Source organism: Siniperca chuatsi, linkage group LG21 (genome assembly GCF_020085105.1).
Source record: "Siniperca chuatsi isolate FFG_IHB_CAS linkage group LG21, ASM2008510v1, whole genome shotgun sequence".
Lineage (NCBI taxonomy): Eukaryota > Metazoa > Chordata > Actinopteri > Centrarchiformes > Sinipercidae > Siniperca > Siniperca chuatsi.
The window spans coordinates 5223374-5246710 of NC_058062.1; the positions used below are offsets into that span (position 1 = coordinate 5223374).

A 23337-nucleotide genomic window follows, 5' to 3' on the forward strand; every position below is an offset into this window, starting at 1 on the left:
ATGCTTTTCTCTAATATGAAAGAGAGAGAGGAGCGATCGTCGGAGCTCAGTGAATCCATGTATTTGCCAACCTGTGTGTCAGAACACGCCCAAATCATTTTACACATTTACGCATTTTCACTGGCATATGTAAGTGAAATGCAGAGCAACACTAGCAGGCAGAGGTGGACAAAAAACAAAGGATGGATCCGGATTTGGTTGGGTGTATTTTAGCCGATCTCTATCCCTTGACATATACCCAGATCGACCTGATAGCTATCCTTTGGATCGGCTCAGGACATTAACAGGACTGTAACAGCTAAAATGAAACTTTTGGCTGTTGTCTGCTCTGCAAGCTGGTATGAGGTGGACTGAGTGTTTTATAGTTTAACAAGACCAACTAAGTGTTGACTATTGGTCTTGTTGAACTAGAGGAATAGAGACCAACAGGTACTGACTGTTCTCTAGAGATGTGATCTAGCTGATTGCGTCACATCAGTTTCAAAATAATCTCCCAGTTCAACTGCCAGTTAAAGTGTGCAACATAAAAGGCTGTACTTGTTATTTCAAGGATTCAGATACATTTAATCAACAGGTTGTGAACATTAATTAAGCTACCCCTAAAAATAGTGTTTCTGCCTTCTCAGCCAACAAAAGTAGAGAGTGAACAGTTTTAGTTATTTTAAAGCTAAATGTCAAATCAGTTTTGGTAAGGGATTCGAAAGCATTCCGATACAATAAGCAGATTTTATACTCAATTCAGATTGGATAAAATGTTGTAGAACCTCAACCTTAACAGTCCGTCAATAAATTGATTATTCCATGGACATAAAATTAGTTGTAAAGTAACAACATTTCTGATAATCCTTTAAGTCATTTATCAAGCAAAAGACATTGTAAATTGAAGAGGACACCTTAGATTTTGTGAGCAGGTGATGGGGATTTTTTATCTTTTTTTGACATTTGACAGATCAAGACGATCAATAGATTAACTGAAAAATAATCATTTGATTAATTGATAATGAAAAAAATTAGAATAATGACCAATGAAGTCCAGTCCTCCACCAGAGCCAGCTATTTACAGGAGATGAAAGCTGCAGTGTAGCTCATGCCTTTCCATTAGCGGAGCGCTCTGTGGAAATAAATCAAGAGTCAGGTTTGGAGTTGCCAGTTAGGATTAGAGTTTTTAAATTCAGCTGCTGTACTTCTTTACTTGACAAACCTCCGCTGTTGTCAGTGGTTTGAGGCTGTTAAGATCTAACGTGTCCGCCTGCTATCTAAGATTGTTTCTTTGACTCGCTGTCGACCTCCCTGCCTCTCTGTCTGCCCATCCTCTCCTTCTATATGTTACCCAGTGTTGAGTGGGGGTAAGGAGAGATAGTTATCTGCTGTAGCCTTGGCACTCCCTCGCACTCTGGTCTCATTGAAGAAGATTGATGGCCCTCTTTCTGAAATGGCTGTTGTTTTGGATGTAGAGAGAAAAAGATGGAGGCAGAGAAGTGGATTTAGAATGAAAAACTGAGCGAGGGAGGTGGAGGGAGGCGAAGGGAGGCGGAGGGAGGGCGTTAGTGGGGGGAAAAGAGAAATGGAGGGAGGGTGAATGATAGTTGTAAAAGATGGAGAAATGGATGAGGAAATGTCACTGTGGAGGAGCTTGAGAGCTCATTAAATTTAGTTTGTATTTTATTGAGTGAGAGCATGCATCCACCTGTGATTGGTTTCAGATTCACACATCATTCTTTTTTCTGATGCACATATGGGTTATGGAATTGGCTGCACTTAGTTTGCATGTCAGCAGGATTATATTTAAATGTCAGCTTTTCTCTCAGGATGCAAAGGAGCCAGGAACGTGTTGTGATGGGAACAATTTTGTACACGTATCTCATGTTTGTGTTGCATTACAATGCTGTAGCCTTTAAGCCTTTAAGGTATCTGGCATTCACTATTAGTAGTCTGTACTGCATTGCTAGGGGGAATTAGCGGCCCTTCATCCTTCTTCATGATGGGCCTATTGCTCAGTGCCCGTGTGTGGGCGGCACTGGGTTGATTGGCTATGATGACAGTTATGCTCTTAATTGTGTCAGTTATTCTTCCTCTGTGGCTCTTTTTGGATGTAGTGAAGCGCTTGATGTAACCCCCCTGGCGTTTTGTTCCTTTCTACATATTGGTCTTTTTAAGTCTGTGCAGGTTTTAGGAGTGGTGCGATGGAGAGGAGCAAGCCTTTCTTCTTCCTTCTTAATTCTCCTCTCTTTTGAGAGAAGAATTGAGTCTGACAATTTTTTATATTCTTTGGGCTACCCCCATCTCTTTGTGTCCCTCTCTGCCCTCTGCTTAATTTGTCTTCTATCCCTTTAGTATGTCTCCTTTTTTTGTTCCTCTGTTTCTTTACTATTGTTTGAGCTTCTGTTTCTCTCTCTGTCTTTCTTGCTCTATTTCATCAGCCTGTTGTACAGCGACCTATCTTTCATCCTGCCTCTCTCCCCTCTGTGTCTTGTCGGCCCTTGATTTTTCTGCTTTCTATTTTCCCTGCTCTTGTATTTTTGTTTCCCACCTCCCTGTCTGTCAGCTCCATTCTCCTTTGCTTTTTTTTCTGGACACATCGTGCTGTCTCATGATGCTCAGACATTGCTGGGGTCAACCAGTCAGGCCATTGTGGCTCGACTGGTTGGATTGTCTATTGTCATCCGTCCTTGTCTTAACTGAGCACTTGAGACTGCCAGAGTCACAGGAGGGCAAACGACAGAGGACAGAGAAGACAGGAAGGGCATGAAGGCCGGGTCCCATCCTGCTTATCCAAACTGTTAATGGGGTTGCTACAAGCTCCAGGTCATACCTCATTTCCTGTGGTCACAACCCAGTATCACACCTACGACTGGTATGAATACAGAAAGTATAGACTACAAAAATGATGACCATTTTCAGTTTGGTACTGGGCAGGTAGCTTGCAGTTGGTTTTTAGAGCTTTTTTGCTGAAAAGAGCTGCCTTCTGCAGCCGAAAATGACACTATGAGAGCGGTGAGAGAGCCCTAAAACCAAAACAATAAGCTGAAAGTCAAAAGCTCCGCAAAGCTGAGGAGAACTGCAGAGTTGGGTTATAATTCTCTGTGGGTTCATTACTACAGGCGTCATGTGATCCATTGTTAATATAAAAACATATTGATTATAACTACTTTAAAGAAAGTCCCCCAAAATACTTATTGGTGATTAGGGATAGGAATCTGTTCTTGATCTTAATGTTCCAAATGATTTCTGGCAAAACATTGAACTCAGCTGCAACTAAGGATTATTTTCATTATCTATTATACGTTTTGGATAGGCCAATGAATTTTTCCAGAGTCGTTTTAAAGGTGCACATCTTAAAAAAGCTTATTTTTTCCGACTAACAGTCTAAAACCTAAATATATTCAATTTACCACATAAAATAGAGAAAAGCAGCAAATACTACGAGCTGGGACCAGTTTTGAATCTTTGCGATGCATTAAACTATTAATTGATTATCAAAATGGTTGGCAATTAATTTTTCTGTTGCACAGCGAATCAATCAGTAGACTAATTGTTTGAAACTAGTAGATTGCCAGGTATTAATGTAGAACAGTGATGAGGCTGCTGTGCCAAAGCTGTGCAGTTATCTGAAAATATCCAATATTCTTTGTATGCTATAGTAAGCTACATACTGCATTTTGTAATGGTGAAAACTGGAAACAATGTAAGACCATGAGAAAAAAGGATTACTAAAGTTACAGTCTCAACTTTAACTGCTAAATATCACAAATCAAAAGCCACAAAGATCCTGATTTATTGTACAGAAGGGGTGTTAGGCAGGATGGACAGTCCCCATTTGCCTGTTGAAAATGTTTTAATAAACTAGGTTGGTATTAAATAGATTTTTTAAATGGGGCCTATTGATCCGGGTTGCGTTTGTATTGTTTCCAAGTTTGGAGTGCACATCTTCTTTGTTGAGTCACTGAGAACGATCACATATTCATTTAAGGTGTGCTATTGATCAGAAGGTGCTGGGCCCATACACACATCACAGAGCCAGGCTCCCTTTTTGACATTTCTTTCAGGGCTCCACGTCTGTATTTTGCATCTGATTGACATTTCCTTGGTATGTATGTGTAAACATGTGGATCTTAAGATATTTCATTCATTCATGTAGATCTCCTCTCTCTCAGAGGTAAAAGCCCACAGGCAGCTTGGATACTGGTCATGAATACAAACAGCCTAAGTGTAAAAAGTAGCCTATTCTTTGTTCAGTACGTCTGGGCCAAATGTAAGTTAGTGTTTAGTATTTTAGTTAGTGTCAGAATTTATTTAACTTCTGAGGCAACTTCTTTTCTGTAGCTATTGCCATAGTTTCAGGTCATTCATGTCTGTTTTAAAATGCAGCTTTGTACTTTATGAGCTGGTTATAAAAGAAAATTGACCCAAATCAGCCAATTTTAATGTTTAGTTTAAATGTCATAAATGTCAGGCATCTTTATGGATTGGCTGCTGAATTATTAGCTTTAGACATTTGTTACAATCCACAGACCTTTCTAGAATAATGGTTGGCCAAACACAACCAGCTGGCTCTGTGAAATCCTGTTCGTCTGTGGTTGGCGGGCATGTGGAGTATGAGTAAGCGTCCTCGGTCATGTTTATTTAGGTAGAGGTGGTATTTGAAAGAGAATTAGACTTGGAGGATTTTAATGAGACTGCCAGAGCATACCTCTACGCTGGGTATGCTCTACGCGCTACGCTCTACGCAGCGGGTCCAGTGGGCTCCAGTGGGTCTGTTTTGTCAGACGGTTGTACTGTTATTGCGACCTCTGTGGGCAATTTATACGTCACATTTACATGCAGCGTGTACATCTGAATTATATACACAAGATTTATATATACAAGATTTTTATCCATATTTATGGGTCAGTGTAAATATATCCCAAGAAGTATTAAGAAAGCATTTAGCCTGCTTTGAATCTTATTGCTATAAGCACCATCATTTAATTTGATGAAATGAAATTGCATTCCTTCATGGCTCTGTTTACACCTGTGGTTTAGTTTGTAGTTTGGATACAGTCCAGATACAGTTTGTGTTTGGATTAGTGTTTTAATGCTGGGTGTAATTACGTAAGGAGTCCCTGTCCCACTTTGTTCCGTCTCGCTGTGTAAACCTCACTACAGTCTTCGTAAAACATGTGTCTTTGTAATATCTTGTCACACAGACACACACGCAAGCACACACACATCACAAAAGTGTTCTGCATTCAAGTCTCCTACATAACAGATGCGCACACAAACAGTCAACTTGACAAGGAGTCTCTTGCAAGAATATGATAAGGCACTGGCTCATACACACACCCGCTCTCACAACTACAGTCTTGTTGATTCTTTCCGCTGTTTGCGTTTGCAGCTTGCCAAGAAGCTCAGGCTTTGGACAGACATGCAGCACTGACACACCTACAGACAGAGAGACCTGACAGACAGAGTCCAGCTGGCGAGTCATGGCAGCAGCAAGCGGAACAGATGTGCGAGGAACTTTGATCTAGGTGAGTACCAAATGGGGTGAGGATTGGGGGGTGGGGGGTGTGGGGGCTGTTAGAAACATTTTCAGCCTATGATACATTTGTTAAATTTTAGTGGTAAATATGAACAGATTTGACATAAAATGGTTTCTGTTGGTCCTGGAAAAGTCTTAAAAAAACATGAAAACCATGTTATCAAAACTCAAGGCCTTAAACTGATGTTAATACCATTCCAGTGTGTAATAGTTAGGAGGAGCTATTTGAAGAAATTGAATATAATATATGTAGGTATGTTTTCATTAGTGTATAATCACCTGAAAATAAGACTTGTGTTTTTGTTACCTTAGGATAAGCTGTTTTATCTGAGGAGTCTGACATGTTGGACCGCTATGTTTCTACAGTAGCCCAGAACGGACAAACCAAACACTGGCTCTAGATAGGGCCTTTCGCATTTTTTGCGAGTTGCCAGTAAATCCTACACGCTGGTCCTTTAAATTAAGTGTATTAAGTCTTAAACTAACTTGTAACTAGTGTGTTTCATAAATATTGCAGTCTCGCTGGTGCCATGTGTTCTGCACTGATTTGCCATTAAAGTTGTCTTTGATAGTCTACTTTGTAGTTCTGCGAGTGGCAACGAGTCACTAAGTTGTAGTTCAGTAATTTCTCTCAAGTAAACTACATTTTGTTTTGCTTTTTGAGATGCATACACCAATTCTCAGATGGCTAGCGTTGAACCAAATAGTGGGTAAGCAGAAATTGATGGTCCAGAATGAGAAATAAGGTGGATGGTTTGAATAGAAAACACGAACCTTCAAAATGAATGAAGGTGAAAATCTGAAGAAAATCTAAAGCCTACCAGTGGTGGAATACCAAGTAGCAAGAGAACAGAGGATGCAGCAGACACTCGCTCATATAAATGGCAGCTGGTTAAGAAGTTTCAGGTAGCATTCAGCTATCATTTAAAAGTGGAAATTGCACCCAGTTCTAATAAAAGACTAAAGAGTGAGAAAAGAGGAAGGAGATCAGGTCTTAAGAAGGGGAAATGAGGGCGGAGGCATGGAGGATGTGCTAACATGAGAGGCCAAAAAAAAGAACAATAAAATATATCCTTCAGGGGAAATTATGTGGGCCTGTGAGTTTCACGCCTCCCCTGAAAACTTTTTCATGTTAATTAGGTAATGTAAAACTAGCAAGAACAGCAAGAAAGCAAGAAAGCAAGAGCAAAAGCTAGATGAAAAGACAGTATAAAATAGCACAGTCTGTTCAGTTAGAGGCCATAAGACACATTTTTGTGTGTGCTGAGAGAAGAAAATAGTAAATGATTATTGATGTGACATATTGGCCTGCTGGTGTGTACAGGTTTGTCTGCTGTTTCATTGTTTCATAAAAAGTAAAAAAAAAGCGCAAATCTCTCTTTTTGGTTTAAAAGGTAAATGTAGAGCAAATTTAGAGACACGAGAAATTCCAGGACACAGTTGAAATCTATTCTCCATGTTCCCACATGTTTGGAGTGTGATTTACCTTCATATAATCAAAGTGAAACTAGCGTTTCACTTGGCAGTGTCTTCTAACATCAGCGGTGCTGCATATATCCATGAAAATTAAATCTGTGTGTAGGATTTGTTGAGAAATGCTGGGATATTTTAATCACCTCCTTTCTATATTATCACACAGACAGAGCATCATGCAGAATCAACATGAATATGGTTTTGCAGATGTACGTGAGGCAGTGCCTGCGATATTGGATTCCCTGGCTGTGACTTAATTTCTGTTCTCTCAGGAAACTCAAAATAGTTTCAGTATTGGAAATGATGAAAACCACGGTGTGTTTTGTTTTTCTGCAAGACTAGATGTGTGTTTTCTGTACGTATGTCTGTATACGCAAGTGAAAGACAGTCCTTGCTGACCCTGCAGTTACAGCCAATTTGCTGTGATCACAGTGACAAGTGTCTCCATATGGATGCTTAGCAATTAGCTAAGAGGAGATGGAGAAAGGTTGGAGTTGGTGGGGTGTTAGAGGACCTGTCAGAGGGACCCACTCATCTCACCCCCGTCCACTCCCTCACAGACCACTCCCTCACACTTGGCTGCTCCAGTTAATTGAAGCCACTTCAGATCAGTCAGAAGAGCTGGATCTGCACGCCTGAGCAGACCACGGCGCTCACCTGACCTGTCAGTCACTACTGCCAGTTACCTGGCACACGCAACCACATCCCAACACATTTAAAACATCAGGACACAGCAGGGTTCCCAGGGAGACGTTCAGCATACACCCACACAAACCCAACTCACTAGATCCGTCCACGTTGTGGCCTAAGCCAGGGTGCATTTGCACCAGGCAGTTTTGAAGAAGTGTATTTTAGGTCTTGATCTTTTAGTTTCTTTCATTCAGACAGGTAAGAGTGGTGGCTTTTAAACTCAGTAATAACCGCACGGAGACATTCGAAAATGTGGACCTGAAGTGAACAGCAAGGCAGTTTGTTAGGAGTTAGACCTTCATTTACAAGAAGTGACCCTTTATGGCTATAAGGAGACTTGAAACAAACAAATAAAACGAACCAAGGGCAAACTTGCACTCAAGATGCAGTGAAATGCTTTTTCAATACATTTCTAAACTCTGCAAAAGAGCAGACAAGAAGTGTTGAAGCTCAGTGCAAACAAAGAGCCAAGACTGCAAGTCCACAAAGCTGAGCAAAGTGACACAGACAGCAATTGGATTAGTTTTGACTAACTTGCCTCCCACATGGCTTTTGTTGATAGATTACAGCTGAATTGAAAATTGTGTATGGTTATCATAAAAACAACCAATGCATGAACGCATTAGAGCAACTGCTTGTTCTCATATTTGGACCAAAACAAGCTGACTATGGTTTGCAAAGGCCATAAAAGTGATACCTTCATTATCCCTGCAGAGAAATTCTCTTTTTCTTTGGCCAGAGCACTTGGTTAGATGCACAACCAGCAAGTCCTCATACCTAAAGGACAAAATGTCTGTTTGTCAGTCCCTTCCAAACTGTCCCATATGACAGTTATTTGAGGGTTTACAATTTGGCAACTCATTGGTTAAAGTCTGGGCCAGTTTAGGAAACTAAAATGACTTGGTTAAGGTAAAGGAAAAGATTGTGGTCATGTTTAAAAGAAACCAAGTGGGAGACAGGTCTTCGGCGTGGAAGTCACACACGTTGTGAGAGCTGAGAAGACATTGACATGACCGCAAGAGGTCGCTTCTTAGGGAAATGTAAACATATGTAGGTTATTGTAGGAATTGGAACAAACAAGCAATGCTGTATTTTTTCTGATGAGGACAATCTCACAGCTCTCCTGGAGCAGGCAAGTGGCTCAGTGCTTTGCTCACTGACACATCAGCAGGGCAGATGTTTGCTGACGGGCTGCACCTAAAGGTCCTCCGTTTGAGGGATTGTCACTGCAACACCTTGTTGACCTAAAAGGGGAGACATGTCTAAGGAATTCTGCAGAGTTTAATGCTTTCCTCTTAAATATTGTGCTCCTCTGTTGGCTCTGCAATGCTGCCTTCCTTAACACTGAACACTGGGGATGTGTGAAGTAGAACCACAGGGGAATAGATCTTTTTGAGACATCCCACTCGGGAGTGAACGTCTAAAATGAGAATTGGAGGTTGTGTATTGTTTTAAATGCCAGGCTTCTCCTCATTCGGTGTGCCTTCTTGTGCGAGCCTTTAGTTGTAGCTCAGTCAGCTGACATTTAATGCTCAGCCATTACATACTCTGCTGCTGCTTTAGTATAGGCTAGTTGTTACCGGCATGAATATGAACAGACAGATGTGACAGCTGGTCAGCCATATGTGACAAGCCTTTTAGATCTTTATGCCTTAATTATTCCTTCCCTTGGGACCAGTATTGCCATTTTAGGTCTTACCACTCAGACCTTACAAACTGCCAGCCTCCAGTTGGCATTATCTGTCTCTTGGCAACCTCTGAGCTGACAGAGAAAGGTGCTTTATAACTGCTCACATCTAAATTAATTTCTGTCAGCTGTGATGAGATGGATGCTTTCAAATTTATCACAGTGTTGTAAAAATCATTGTCTGTATATTATGTCTGTTGTTTACTGATGATGAAGTGGCTCTGTCAAAGGTTTCTTCCGTTTTTCTTAATTAAGTTTTTGTGGGAGTTTTTCCTCATTTTCAGTGAGGTCTGAGGTTGGAAGGCATCATTTTCATTTATTTTTATAGTGTGGGTGTTGAGAAACCCTTCGAGACTCACTGTGATTAGGGGCTATACAAATAAAATTGACTTAATTAATAACTGGAAGTTATTATTTTGAACACTGTATTTATAAATATCTAGTCTCGCTCCAATAATCCTGCTGCAGTATGCAAGTGTGCATTTTTTTATTCAGATGATGTCACATCGCAGGAGAGCACATTTTTGGTTTCTTCGTGTATTACGTTGAATGAGCTACTGCCATCGCTTTTTAAGATTTTAAAAGAAAACGCATTCAGCCATTTTCTTTATCACATTGTTGTATGAGCGGCGCTCACCGGATTAGAGGCAACTCTATGAATCCTTTTCTCTCTCCGTGTCTCTCCCTGTCTCTCGTTCCCCTGTCTGTCTGTCTCACCTGGGTCGTCCCACACATTCTCATTTCTCTTGTTATCCCAGGTTCTAATTTCAGTTGCCGCGGCAACCCTGCGGCTCCCTCCACTTATTCCTCCTCCCTCGTCTCTCCGAGCTCCTTGTTAAGTGTGGCAGAGCTGGTTAATGATTGTGTTTTATTTATATTTTTCCTCCAGTAGGGTTCCTTTTGATGGGCCACACACGTCTTGACTCCTGACTAAGTCTGGCTTTCTTTCTACTGTATCTTCATTTCATGTCTTTCTTGCTTACTTGTTTGCTTTCTTTCTCACTCACTTCTTGCCTTTATTTTTCTTCCTTTCCTGTTTTGTTACCATCTGTCTTTGTGTTTTTCTAGTTTTTCTCTTGGCACTGCAGACGGCCACTGTTAGCTGTCAGTCCTGCAGTAAATTGTGGTCACTCAAGGACACTAGGTGGACCGTCACTGCTTGTCCAATGGCATACTTGGATGCAAATTACTTTGCTTGTCAGTTTGTTTGCTTTTATGTTGATCAAGTTTAAAGTTCAACCAAACTCTTGGTTCATTAGTAAAAGTTCACACATTTGTAGCATACTTACTGTAAGAGATGCATAATATTAAGCTTTTTACAATTATTTGATAGCGTAGCTATAATTTCGACCTATATTTTTCATTTCATTGCAGTGCCACCATATACTTAGTCTCCACCAGTAGAGTTCACTTATTATACTTTAACTGTAATGCTTGGTGCAGATTTAGATATTCACTAAAACACTGCTGTTTTAATATCTGCCCTGATTTATTAATCACTACATTGTTTAAGAGCACAAATTACTTGAACTCAAATGAACAGTAGAAGATTCAATTTGTCATAACATTTTGTTCTTTTTTCTACAGCAAGTGCATCCCTGAAAGGTTTTCTGTGAGATGCTGACTTTCACATTGTTGCCTTAAGTGAAAACAAGTTATTGTGAATATTACAACAGGGAACTCTCTATTTATCTTAACTATTTATCATTTTGTTCAAATGTAAAAAATACATACAGTTCTGTATTAAAATGTAACAATTTAGAATTGTCTAGTATTTATCAAGTTTAAACAAATAGCCTGTTAAAGCTAAAAACAAGTGAAAATGTATGCTCATGCACTTTTAACTAACAAATGAATCATCAACACGTCAAAGTGACGCCATGTAACAGCTTTCATTTTCATATTGGTCCCAAGCTGACCAGTATATTGTGCACCTTTACAGGCAGCCTAAATTCAGTTCGAAAACATACTAAAAGAGAACCAGTACACAATGTACAGTGGATGTACCATGGGACTGGACAGTTTCATGCTTGTTTATTGCCCAGCATCACTTTTTATTTTTATTTTTTATCTGTCCGAGAGACTGCATCCACGATCGATTAACTAGTGGACAATCTCCCCTCACTCTAGGTATACTGACAATCACACATGCTCTGCAGAGAGAGAGAGAGAGAGAGAGAGAGGCGGGGTTAGCCAGTGTTTGTGTTTGTGTGTGTGTGTACGCGCGCACGTGCGCACGTAGCAGTGTGCAGTAAGAGACAGAGGTGTAGGTGTGTGTGTGAATATGCGAATCCCAAACTGAAAATCAAATGCCCCTACCCAATGAACGAATATCTGAGTAGTCGAATATTCGGGTCCAGCCATAATATATACATATATGTGTATACGTAACTGTATATCTTCCTTGTAAATGTAATTTTAGTTTTCCTTTAGTGCTACTTTTATATACTTAGTTCTGTTTTATTGCCTATTTTATTGTTTTATTCTATTCTAATTTAAAATGTTAGAATATTTGTTTATACATTTTCTGTGTGTACCATGCAGGGGGCTACAATTGCATTTCATTGTGCAATCCTGTGTTGTATAAGGACAATAAAGCTGAACCTTGCACCTTTCTTTCTCTCCTTGTCTCCTATTGTTCATCCTTCCTTCCCTCATTATGTCTGGTTTTCTTCCTTCTGCACTTATCTCTTAATAATGTCTCTGAAACTGTTATACTGTAGATATTTTGATTAGCAACAAATGACCACACCAGGATGTCTAAAACTTCAGGTCTTCACATTCTTTAAATTGTAATATGGCGCAGCTCTCTCTGAGTGGATATTAACAGCAGGAAATGATTCTAAAATGCAAAGCTTTATGAGTATAATCAAATGGATGATGGCGTCTCACAGTCAAGACTACACAGAAATATTTGCATTTGGAAATTCTTTGAATGGCTCTGACGAATATGCCTCTTTCAGTTACTTCTGTTACTTCTTCAAGACAAGTCTATCTTGCTTATCCAAAGTTACAGGGACTGGAATCTGATTTGTTTTGACGTCTGTCTTCCTTGTTTCCTTTGCTTTCTCAGTTTCTGTCTGTCAGAACATTCCTGGTTCTTTTTTTCTTACTCTTTTTCTCATTGGTCATATTCTTTGGACAAAACCTTTGTATTTAGATACATTAGTGTAAGAATAAGGCAAGTCCCTTCATCTTCTCATTTGTGCTTGCTTTCATTCCTCCATTATTTACCTACTCTTCCTTTATTAAAGTCTCCTATTATCTTTAAGTATTCATGATGTATTTACTGTATGTGTTTAAGATAAATGCTGTCTGGCTCCCCACTGTTGTGTTTTTTCACTTTCTTTCTTTGTTTATCTACCTCTGTCCCTCTGTCCATCACTGTCTGTTGTTGCCACCATCTTGGCATCTGCCGTAGCACAGAATGTCTCTGGTGCTTTTGATTGTTCGTACAGAGATTGGAATGTGCCTGTCTGACTCAAATGACTTCATTAGAGTGATAATCTCAGTGGGGGTCTCCACTAAAGGCAGCCTGATGTGGCTGATTTGTCAGAGCCATTTAGACAAAAGAAGAAACGTGTGGAATAGTTAACATGAGTAATTTCAAATGGCAGAATAGGCTGAGATGATGAATTTTAGCGCTGAAAGTTTGGTTGTGACAGAAGTGCTCTCAGAGATAGCGAAAGAGAGTGAGATGAATTAGGAAGGCTTGGATTCAGAGCATAACTGTTGGTTACAGTCCCAGATTCACTGCGGAGATCTGAAATGTCACTCTGTGTATGAGTGTGTGTGTGTGTGTGTGTGTGTGTTTGTGGTAGTCTAGCAGCTTTATCTGCCTGGCATTTCCTGCTTTCAGAACCGACTACATCACCAGGAACCATCTGATGACCCTCCAAAAGGCTCAGCGCTGCAAAGAATATTGAGGGGGACACATGTAACCTTAACATGAATTAGGAGCTTGAATTTGGAGGATGACAAACAGGGGCTTGTCACCTTTACTAACACCAGCAGTTATTTTGTGGGTGTTATCTTAATAGTGTTGTGGGAGTTCAGATTTGATTCCTCCATATTGGCTTTTCTGTGAGCCCCCGTGTGCAGGTAATGAACTGATCTCAAATCAGACTACTGGCTGATTAATACAGATGATATGACACATTCACAGTTGTCTGGCATTAGCTTGTGGCTGCAACTTTACAGTCTTTTCCACTTCAGTACTGCGAAGATAGAAGTTGGCATTTAGGTGCCAGCAGCCAAACAGAGACATACGACTGCAGGCACTCAACGCCCACCGCTATCTCAACTAGGGTTCTTCAGGGAGTGAATATTGAAAATGTCACCTGAATATTATATGTAAATACTGAAACTGTTGAAATCTTTGCATTTTTAATGTCATATCTCCTAAAAAGAAGTTACATACAGCTATAGAATGAAAAATGTATAGTGTCATTGAAACCACATTAACATACTATATGCCGCACAAATTGAATATTCTGTGCATAATTAGCTAAAAAATGTGAAAAAAAACACTGAGCAACAAGTAAAGACTCATTCATCTGACTTCTTTGTGATGGAAATAGCAGTGAAATTCAGTATTAGTACAAGTTTTGCTGATGATTATATTTTAAAAGTTTCCTTTTTTCAGTCGTACTCTTAATGCCTCATCTGATCAGCAATATTTTTCTCTGCTTAGTATTACTGGCATTTCCTTTTTTATTATCAAGGCTCTAGTTTGACACTTTTTAGAGTGAGATGGCTCATTTTCAGCCCTCACTGTATAATGTATGTACTCTTTAATGTATATATAACAATGTATAAAAGGTGAGGAGATCACTTTTGCTTTTAAAAGACAATCCATTTTTTATGAATTTAATGGAGAGCATTTAAAATTCCCAGAATATAAATGAATATATGTGTGTGTGTGTGTGTGTGTATGTGTGTGTAAATGTGGTAATTGGGAGGCAGAGTGATGTTGGGCCACAAAAAGGACTAACCCTTGTCGTACCAAGTGCAACCGATGGATAGAACTGAACTTATTAGCGCAACTACCTTTCCTCTCCCTTCCTTTCTCTGAAAAGAGCAACAGCAAAGCAATAAGAAAGAGAGCACCATGTGCACCTGTCTCCAAATCTTCTCAAGGTCTGTGAGACTCTGCCTGGGTTTCCATACAGTGTAAGTGAATTCGTGTGAATTCTTTATCTGTAGTGAATGAGAAAAGCTGAATAGGAATGAAAAACCCTTGATAAAATTTTAGTTGACAAATGATGACATAGATGCATTCACTCATTAAATTAAATATAAAATACCTGTGGTTGTATAACCATTAGGTAGTGAATTACATTATAAATTAGTGAATGTCTTTGTTTAACACTCCACTCGGGCTTGGACCCCTAAATACAAGGCATCATGGTGCCCAGTACCAGCGGTGCTGGGAACCCTATTGAAATCGCTCAGATTTTTTAATTTAATTAATTAATTAATTTTTCTGTTGGTAAAAATGGTACTTCAGCGTACACCGTAAGTGTTATGCAAGGCCACGCCCATTTCCGCCTATATTTTTTTAAAATATATATATTAAAATGCAAAACCTACTGTTTCAAACTCCTCCTTGGCTGTGAGTCTGACCTGCACGAAATTTTCATGTGGAATCTATGGACCCTCATGATCAAATGTTATTTAAAGAATTTATACTCGTAATATACAACAATATATGCGTAAGTTATAAAGGAACAACTTCCTGAAACAAGAAGTGATGTCATATCTCCATATATGTTTGTCCGATTAACACAAAACTTGGGCCAGTAATTTCCCATGCCCCACGAGGTTTAGTGCACCAAACGGCCACTAGGTGGTGCTATTGTTGCAAAACAATGAAATATGCGTAAATTATTTTTCCAGACTACTGAACTGAATATTTTCCAAACTACTGTTTCTGAACTGAATATTTTCCAAACTCTGTGTTGATCTCCACCTGTGACTTCCATCGCGCTCATGGGACTGCAGGTCTGACTCACATTGCCTCTGTGGGCCATGTTGCGACTTGCACCAGAGGCTTGGACCCCGTTAATACCTGCTTGCAGGTCTAGTTATTTCTGTTTCTGAAAGTTTCTGAAGACTTCACACCTTTGTTGTTGATGTGTACTTTGAGTCTTTACATTCAGGAAGCCAATTCTGATCAAATCTAACCTCGGTAGAGCTGATGGAAACACACCTAATTGCATTTTACATTTTGCAGCATTTCAAACATCAGTTTAGAATTTGCTTGACTTTTCAGTTCTTGCATGTGTGATATTTCTTACTTCTAATGCACACCGTGTTCACCTTAGAACAACACATAGAAGCATTTTCTGATCTGATGCCCCAATCGGAAGGTGTGTCTTACACAACCGTTACAACTCACTGGTGAAAAACGAATCAGTTTTTTTGATGTGACAACGCTATGGTTGGTTTGGTTATGTTTAGGCACAAAACCCGACTAGGTTAGTTTTAGGGAAAGATCATGGTTTGCGTTCAAATTACTACTTCGTTAAGGTTGCGGACCTTTGTTGTTACAGCAACAACAAAAACACGTGTTTTGTTTACCCATCCATCCACTCTCCTCCTTACGCGGGATTATTGCTCTATAATAACATCACTTTACTTTCTCCTTTGCTTCTGATGGTCAGCAGTCATAATTCCTACGGCTGCTAGAGGACTTTGTCACTTGAATGTTAACATAATGTTGTTTTGGTGCACTAGCTGAAACGTCTGTAATTATTCTGGGGAGGACAGTCTCAAGAAAGGATGAAAGAGGACGCTGTACTGTGGCTCCCTGTCTAAGCGGCTACTGCTGAATGGTCTCAAATGTAAGCTTCTCCTGCGAGAAAGAGATTAGATGTGACATCTCGTAAGAAGCAGGAATATTGTCCCCTGAGGTGAAGCTGGCCTGTTGTATGGAAAAATGCCAGTTTTGACCCCTCCTCTCCCCCCATGGCATTAGATTGCCCTTGATCCCCATATTTCAGCACAGTGATAAGACAGTATGACAAGTTAGGTGAACAGTTGATCTTAATTGGCTCCTCTTGAGTCTCTGTGTGTGGATCCACTTGGGTTTGAAGTACAATATGCTAATGGAAAGACCAACAGTAGGGATACATCTGCTTAACAAAAAGATGTTTACTTTTTATTGATATTCTGTTTATTGATGGTCTCTTGAAACTAGGATACTAAACAGCTAAAAAGGTAGTCTGGTACACCTTGCTGTCATTTATGCTTTCTATATTTGGGGATTAATTTAGGAAACATTAATGGAGATCCACACCAAGTTTGCCCACACCACTCTTTTTCTTGTTTTTTTCCTCTTGCCCACATGACTCACTCTGCCTCTGTTTAAGATGACATCTCACAAATTCAGTGACTTGTACTGCTGCCGGCACAGTTCATCATTATAATTGTTGGAAAGCAGGGAGGGAATGGTGAGGAGAAAATGGAGAAAAAAATTGAGTAAAACCTCACTCTGTCTGAAATCACTCCCTTATTTACTCATCCACTATTCTCTACATATTAAACATATTAAACACTCAATAGTTTACTCTATTTTGAGATTTCAGACACTAATGATGCATGATTATTTTGTGTTACCATTGTCATCCTAGGAGCAACAGCGAACCATTGAATTCTACATTTTGTGTTCCACCGAGGGATTTTTGTATGGCTTTATAGTACATACATGTTCGGCATATAATAGAAACTTTCAAATACACTGACCTTATATAGTAGGTAGTATACTGCACTTGGTAGCAAAAATGTAGCGATTCTGGACAAAGCATCGTAGTGAAGGGGCAGGGTGAAGGGAAGATGAAATTGTCCCTTGCTGAAATGAGCCTTTATAGGTATCTGGGGATGGACTGAAAGCAATTTACTGCGCCAAAGGAAGCTGACATGATTTCAAAGCGTAATTAAAATGGAGAACAGCATGAGGAGGAGGTTAGTGACCAAAGTCTGACATGGTCTTAACCTTTTATATTTGGAATTCTAATCATGTCATGACATACTTTGAACACTGAATTGATTTTTACAGAATGCTGTATTTCTGTGTGAAATGTCATCACAACAAGTTCTGATTTCTATAGAAATCAGATTCATAGTGTATTGTAGTTATTGATTGTTTATCAAGCTCTCTTATGAATAGCAAAGGTTGTTGGTCTCATCAGAGATGCATTAGGTTTACACAGTGCAGCATTAGCAGGTTGGTGAAGTTTGGTTTCTTCCTCTCTGTATCTTTTCACATCCCCAAACATGGCCAAGACCCTTTGTTCTATAGATGATGTTCTGTGAGTATACATGCTATATTATATTATATTTCTTTGTTTGTACATTTTTGGAGGTAAGGAACAATTCTTACTTGACATTTTTTGCTCAGTATTTCAGAAATAACTAATATCTAGTAAATGTGTTTTATGTTGCATACAGTGTCATCATTAATAACCCACAGGTTCACTTTTTTATCTTGAATCTGGGACTGTATCTTGTTTTGCATCATGCTTTGGTCTATAAAAGCTGAAACCTGTTGGCACATAAAGGTATTGACTGAGTGTATACATGATGTCCAATGCTCTCTGTGAAAAAAGAAGGATCAGAAGAGATTAGACATGCGGAGGGGATAAAGATAGAGCTAAAGACAGGCTTTGTTTTTGGCCCCCTTATGAGCCAGGGCTCCTGCTAATTGCCAAACTCTCTGGTCCTTGCTAAATGTGTTTGAAATCCACTGGATGCAGATAATTGAGCTGGAAATGTGTTACATGACAAAGTCACGCTGAAGGACAACCACTAAAAAAGGCCTCCTCTCCACTTTCCCCCCGTTTTCTCTGTCAGGCACACTTTTGAAATAAAACTCCCCCAAATGATTCATTCCACAGCGTTTGTCTTTGTTGTTTGTTGAGATTGAAGCTTAAGGGATGTTTGAGCCACCTATTGTGATAAGCTATAGTCAAAACAGAGACAGGCCAGTGGCGGATGTGTCAGACAGGCCTCTGTTTTCCTGTTGCCGAAATAATTGCTTTTAGCCTTCAGTTTAGGGATGTGAGCTCTTAAAAATCCCTCACACATCATCATAGCATAGTAGAAAAATGTTTTATAGCCATAGGCTGGATGTGTCTGTCTTTGCATCTCAAGTTTTCTTGCAGCTAAGCTTTCGCTTGTACTTGTACAGATTTTGTATAGCCTAAATCACAAATTGATTTCAGTGCTTCATATGAAAATTGATTTACTGGCTGATACATTGATCCCGGGCAAAGATGGGTCTCCCCTGAGAATGTTGGAGTAAAGTGAAAACAAGGTGAAGAGACACTCCCTGTCGTTCTATTTGCATTTTAATTATAAATTGCATCATTGCACTGAGTGTGGTAACAAAACAACTCCCTCTCACTCCATTCACTCCTCCCTTTTTCTTTAGGCTCGGCTCACTTCATGAGAATAAAACTTCATGTGGAGAGCGAGCCTCTGCAGGGCAGAAAATAAACAGGCAGGGTAATATGTAAGATTAGTAGTCGTGTGGATGATGGTGAAAGAAGCTTTACCTCACGCATGCAAACGCTCTTGCACAAATATTGTTCTCTATCTGCTTAGTTCCGAGAAAAAAAAAGATTTTTATATTGATGGTTAGACAGACTTTGCTGTGTTTCAGTGGTTGTCTGTGTTGGAGAAGAAGACTGAGTGAGAGAGCTGTGGACTGCTGCCAATATCATTATGTCATTTAAAAAGCACTTTTCTGTTGTTGTCTTGGCTACATAGGCCCACTGTGGTTTGATGTTTGCCTCAGAGTATATAATTTTTAGTTTTTCAAATCTCTAATTTTCAGTGGATTTGGCTCTCTCTGCTGTGTGTGTGTGTGTTTGTGTGCCTGTCTGCTCTTGTTTAGAAGTGTTGCTATGCTTTGTCACAGAAGTGTTGTGCTGTGAGTATACTGTAAAGGGCGAATTGATCATATTGGAGTAGTGTGTAAGGACAAATTGCAAGAGCACAGACTGAAAGGCTTTAGATGTGGGACTTAAAGCTCCAGTCTGGGTTTTTCACAGCATGGCATTATGTTTATGTACACATACGTACACATTTGGCCTTATCTAAGGGTTGTGTGTTTGAACCACATGCAAAACTGTTATCACTGCCAATTAAGTACAGCAGCAGTGCAGATTGTGTCTGTCAAATGAGCCCTTTATCTTTCTTACAGGTCGGTCAGATTGAAAATGTAACATTCGATGTTTCTAGCTGAGTGTGCAAAATATTGGGAGACGAGTATGCCGATAGATATATTTGCATGTGTAATGGGATTTACCAAGACTGAAAGTCATTGCGGTAAAGGTATTTGTGTGTGTAATGAAGTACACCAGACCATGTACTTATCAGACATTCATTCACAGATTGCAGCTCTGTGGCAAAATATGGAAACGTTACGGGGACCAAGTGTTCAACATTTTGACTGTAGTTAAAGTCAGTTACTTGTAAATATGGTTTAAATGGGTATAGGTGAATGTTATGTAGGCGCTGTTCTTTTGTTTGTGTTTGGATTTAGGATTTGACCTCCAGGACCTTCATACTGAGACACAGGACCAGAGGAGGGATTTGGGGAAGATCAGAAAGGATGGAGAGATGGGGAGAGAGAAGAAAGGATGATGGCAAGGACCAAATGCTGACAAAATACTCTCTTCTTTGTCTTTTTCAGTCTTGGCATTACGAGGCTAAGACAGCTTTTAGCCAGTTTAGGCCATTGATTATGTTAAATGATGATGTAGCGATGAGAGCTGAGATCTTTTTCTCTCATATCACCAAGGTTTGACCATTGCACTGTTCCCTATGTGGAATGTTTGAATAATTTAAAAGGTATAGAGTAATCACATTGTTATTATTTAACTGTTTGCCCCTGTTCATTAAAGACATGATTGTTTTTTGGCATGACTATACTTGTACTTGCTTCACTAGTCACTTCAGTAGTCTATATGTATTTTGGAAACTGCTGTCAGTCTTATGTTGAAGTACTAGCAACACTGTGAAGTGTTCTCTTAGAAATGTAGTCCAAAACATCAATGCAATGACTGCTTATCTCTAAATGTGACACCAAAATTAAGTTAATTAATATTACCACTCATAGTAGTGATAGGTACACTTAATGCAGTGAGGTGCAGCTAGGATATTAACATTATTAATTTGGGCTTTCTCACTATCTTGATGTGAGACTTCTTATGGTACCTTTGTCATCTTAGCTGTACAAATGAGTACTTTTCTCAATTTTATATCTTCTAAAGTAGGAAATGTGATCAAAACGAGGGACTAAAGCAATCAGGAAGAAGTGTGGCACTGGCATGGTTGCCTGGTTTTATAGCAGTTGACTGGGTTTAAGAGAGGCAGAGAAAATGGGTAGGTAAAGTGATGGGAAAAAGAGATAGAGAGACAGAGGAGACCATCAGTGATATGGAGAGGGATGGTGATGTTGTTTCACTGGGGTTTGCTCCACGGTTCAGGGAGGGCTTCTGTCTCTGCCGGCGCCTCTTAATCCATCACACCTCCTCTGGCCCTGGATCCGACACACTCCAGTGTCTCCCCAAACCGCCGGCGAGTTTGCGCTCAGCCCTGTCATGCATGTGTGCCCACTGTTCCCGGCATTTTCTTATTCCTGTTTTCACCCTCTTTTTCTCTCCCTGAGTGAGTGTTGTGAAAGTTAAATGGTATGTTCCACAACAGTCTCATGGCTAGCCACAGGCAAGGTGGACAGACACTGTTTTACTGCAGACATGCTTCCATACATGCTCCACATCCAGCCTTGTTCAGACATGTGCCTTTCACTCACACCTGAGAGGAAATTCTCCTCCCCCCTGTCTATTTTTCCATGCCAGTCTTACCTGCAGCAACCTCCAAAAAGTTAAAATTTTCTTGACATTAATGTCACCTCTGCACTACTTTCCTCTCTCGTGACCTTCTGCTTGTCTGCTGCCAAAACTCCTGAATCTCTCATAATGGAGAGTTGGAATCACTTCCGTCATATGATCCCTGTGTGTGTGTGCTTATTTGACAGGAAGTGCACCTCCAGCCAGCTGTATGATTTTTAGAAATGGGAGTCAGCTACTTCACTTGATCAATCTTGCTGATCCCCCAGATGCATCTGCACATGCTCCCTGTAAGCTTTCATTGGAGCTCCCCTCCACTTTTAATGGAATTTGACCTTATAATGAACAGGCTTCATTAACCCTCTGTCAGATTTCTCACCAGAGCTGGAAGGAAGAGGGTGGTGGTGGGGGGGTTGTTAAAAAAGCACTTGACTCTAAGCTGTGGAGAGGTGAGCTAGCATGTGGGCATTTGATTTACGTTCAGAAATGCGTCACGCATACGCTCAAAGCTGCAACACTCTGTCACTTAGCGTCAGCTTTTTGGCATGTTTTCAGCCTTTGTAGTCTGTGCCTCTAAACTCTGCAGCCCGTCTCTGTATCTCACTGTTTCATTCGCCGCCTATTGTCGCACAAGGTGACCCTCTAAACACTCCAGGATCCCTGCTGTGATCTTAGCCTTTTCTGCAGCAGCCAAATCACACAGCTCCACCCCCTGTCCACCTGGTGGTGATGTCTCAGCGCCGTGCCACCCGTTTTCTTCTCCTCCCAGCAGGAAGCGGGGCCTGAAGGGAGAGGATAGTGGGTGGTTCTGTGTATTTGATGTTTCCCTTTCATTTTGCTTTACAGTTTAACACGTTTTGTGCGTGTGTGTGTGTGTGTGTGTGTGTTTGTAATTGCTTGTGTGCTCGCATGTAGAATGTGTTTTTGTTTTGTCTTTTTTATAATGAATTTATTTTCTCTTTTTGAGAGTCTCAGCAATAACTGTAATGAATTCCAGAAGGCTTTCCATCTCTCTATTCTGTCACTCTTAACCTCCCATTTCACAGCAGGCCTGGTCGCCTGAAGTTCCTGCCATATGGCCATATTGAAGGATTTTTGGGATAAACTATTTCATTCAAATCCATTGATATAACTGCATATATAGGGATTATCATCACCACCAGCAGCTGTATTGTGTGTGTATCTTTCCAGTGAAAAGATACTGTAAAGTTATCTTATGTGCCTTTTGAATTAATAATTGCATAAACAAAATCTAATTTAATGTAACCTTTCATGGCTAAACAGGGCTGGCATTTGCTTAGGAGGGAGGACTCTTTACAGTGACTGATAGTAAAGATACAGAAGTTTGTGTTTGCCATTATGTGACAGTGACAAGGGAGATCAGACAGGAAACATTAGGAAAGAGAGGGGTATGACATGCAACATGGAACTGAACTGGGGACATTGCGGGAAGTTAGCTATTGTATGTGTTTAAACCACCAGGCTGCTGGACGCCCAGAAACTTGTAATATTACAATGAACTGGCTCTGTGTAGCCACACTCACTGTGTAGCTCCCTTAATCATTATATTACTCATATTATGAAAGAGATGGGTAGCTAAAGTTGAACTTGTTTAATAGCAATAACATGCTAACTGCGTGGCTCAATGGCAGTGTCGTCAGTCTGTTCCAGCAATTTTGAGTTAAATATTTAGACACATTTTACATGGGTAGGCTTTTTTCACAGCAGACATTTTAACTTGTAACTTGACTAATAACATTAACGATAACTTGGTTCTACTTAAATGTCCCAGTAAGCCATCACAGTGTGACAGCGAGCCAGCATGCACAATACCAGGACCATCCTTAATTTATCTAACTATTTATACCTGTGTTATTTCTGCTTTGACGTGTCAAAATGTCTGCGGTGAAAATGTAACAAATAATTGCAGATACATATTGAACATAATACGTGCTAACATGCAAAACGTCCAATGCTAAAATGTCAGCATATTAACATCCAAAAGTTAACATGAACGTTAATATGCTGATGTTTACCATGTGACTTTCAGCTTACACTGAAATGAAAGTTGATCCCAGTCTGACAGTATATTGCTGAGCCTGACAAGA

General features: G+C 40.0%; 1 protein-coding gene across 3 annotated transcripts in view; it reads left to right on the plus strand.

Moving 5' to 3' along the window:
* Positions 1–23337, plus strand: part of LOC122868874 (speckle type BTB/POZ protein) — a 157154-nt gene that overhangs the window by 15182 nt on the left and 118635 nt on the right. For all 3 annotated transcript variants that reach the window (XR_006376196.1, XR_006376197.1, XM_044181285.1), the window contains exon 2: positions 5375–5510. The gene's annotated coding sequence lies outside the window, so the exon portion shown is untranslated. The remainder of the gene's footprint in view (positions 1–5374; positions 5511–23337) is intronic.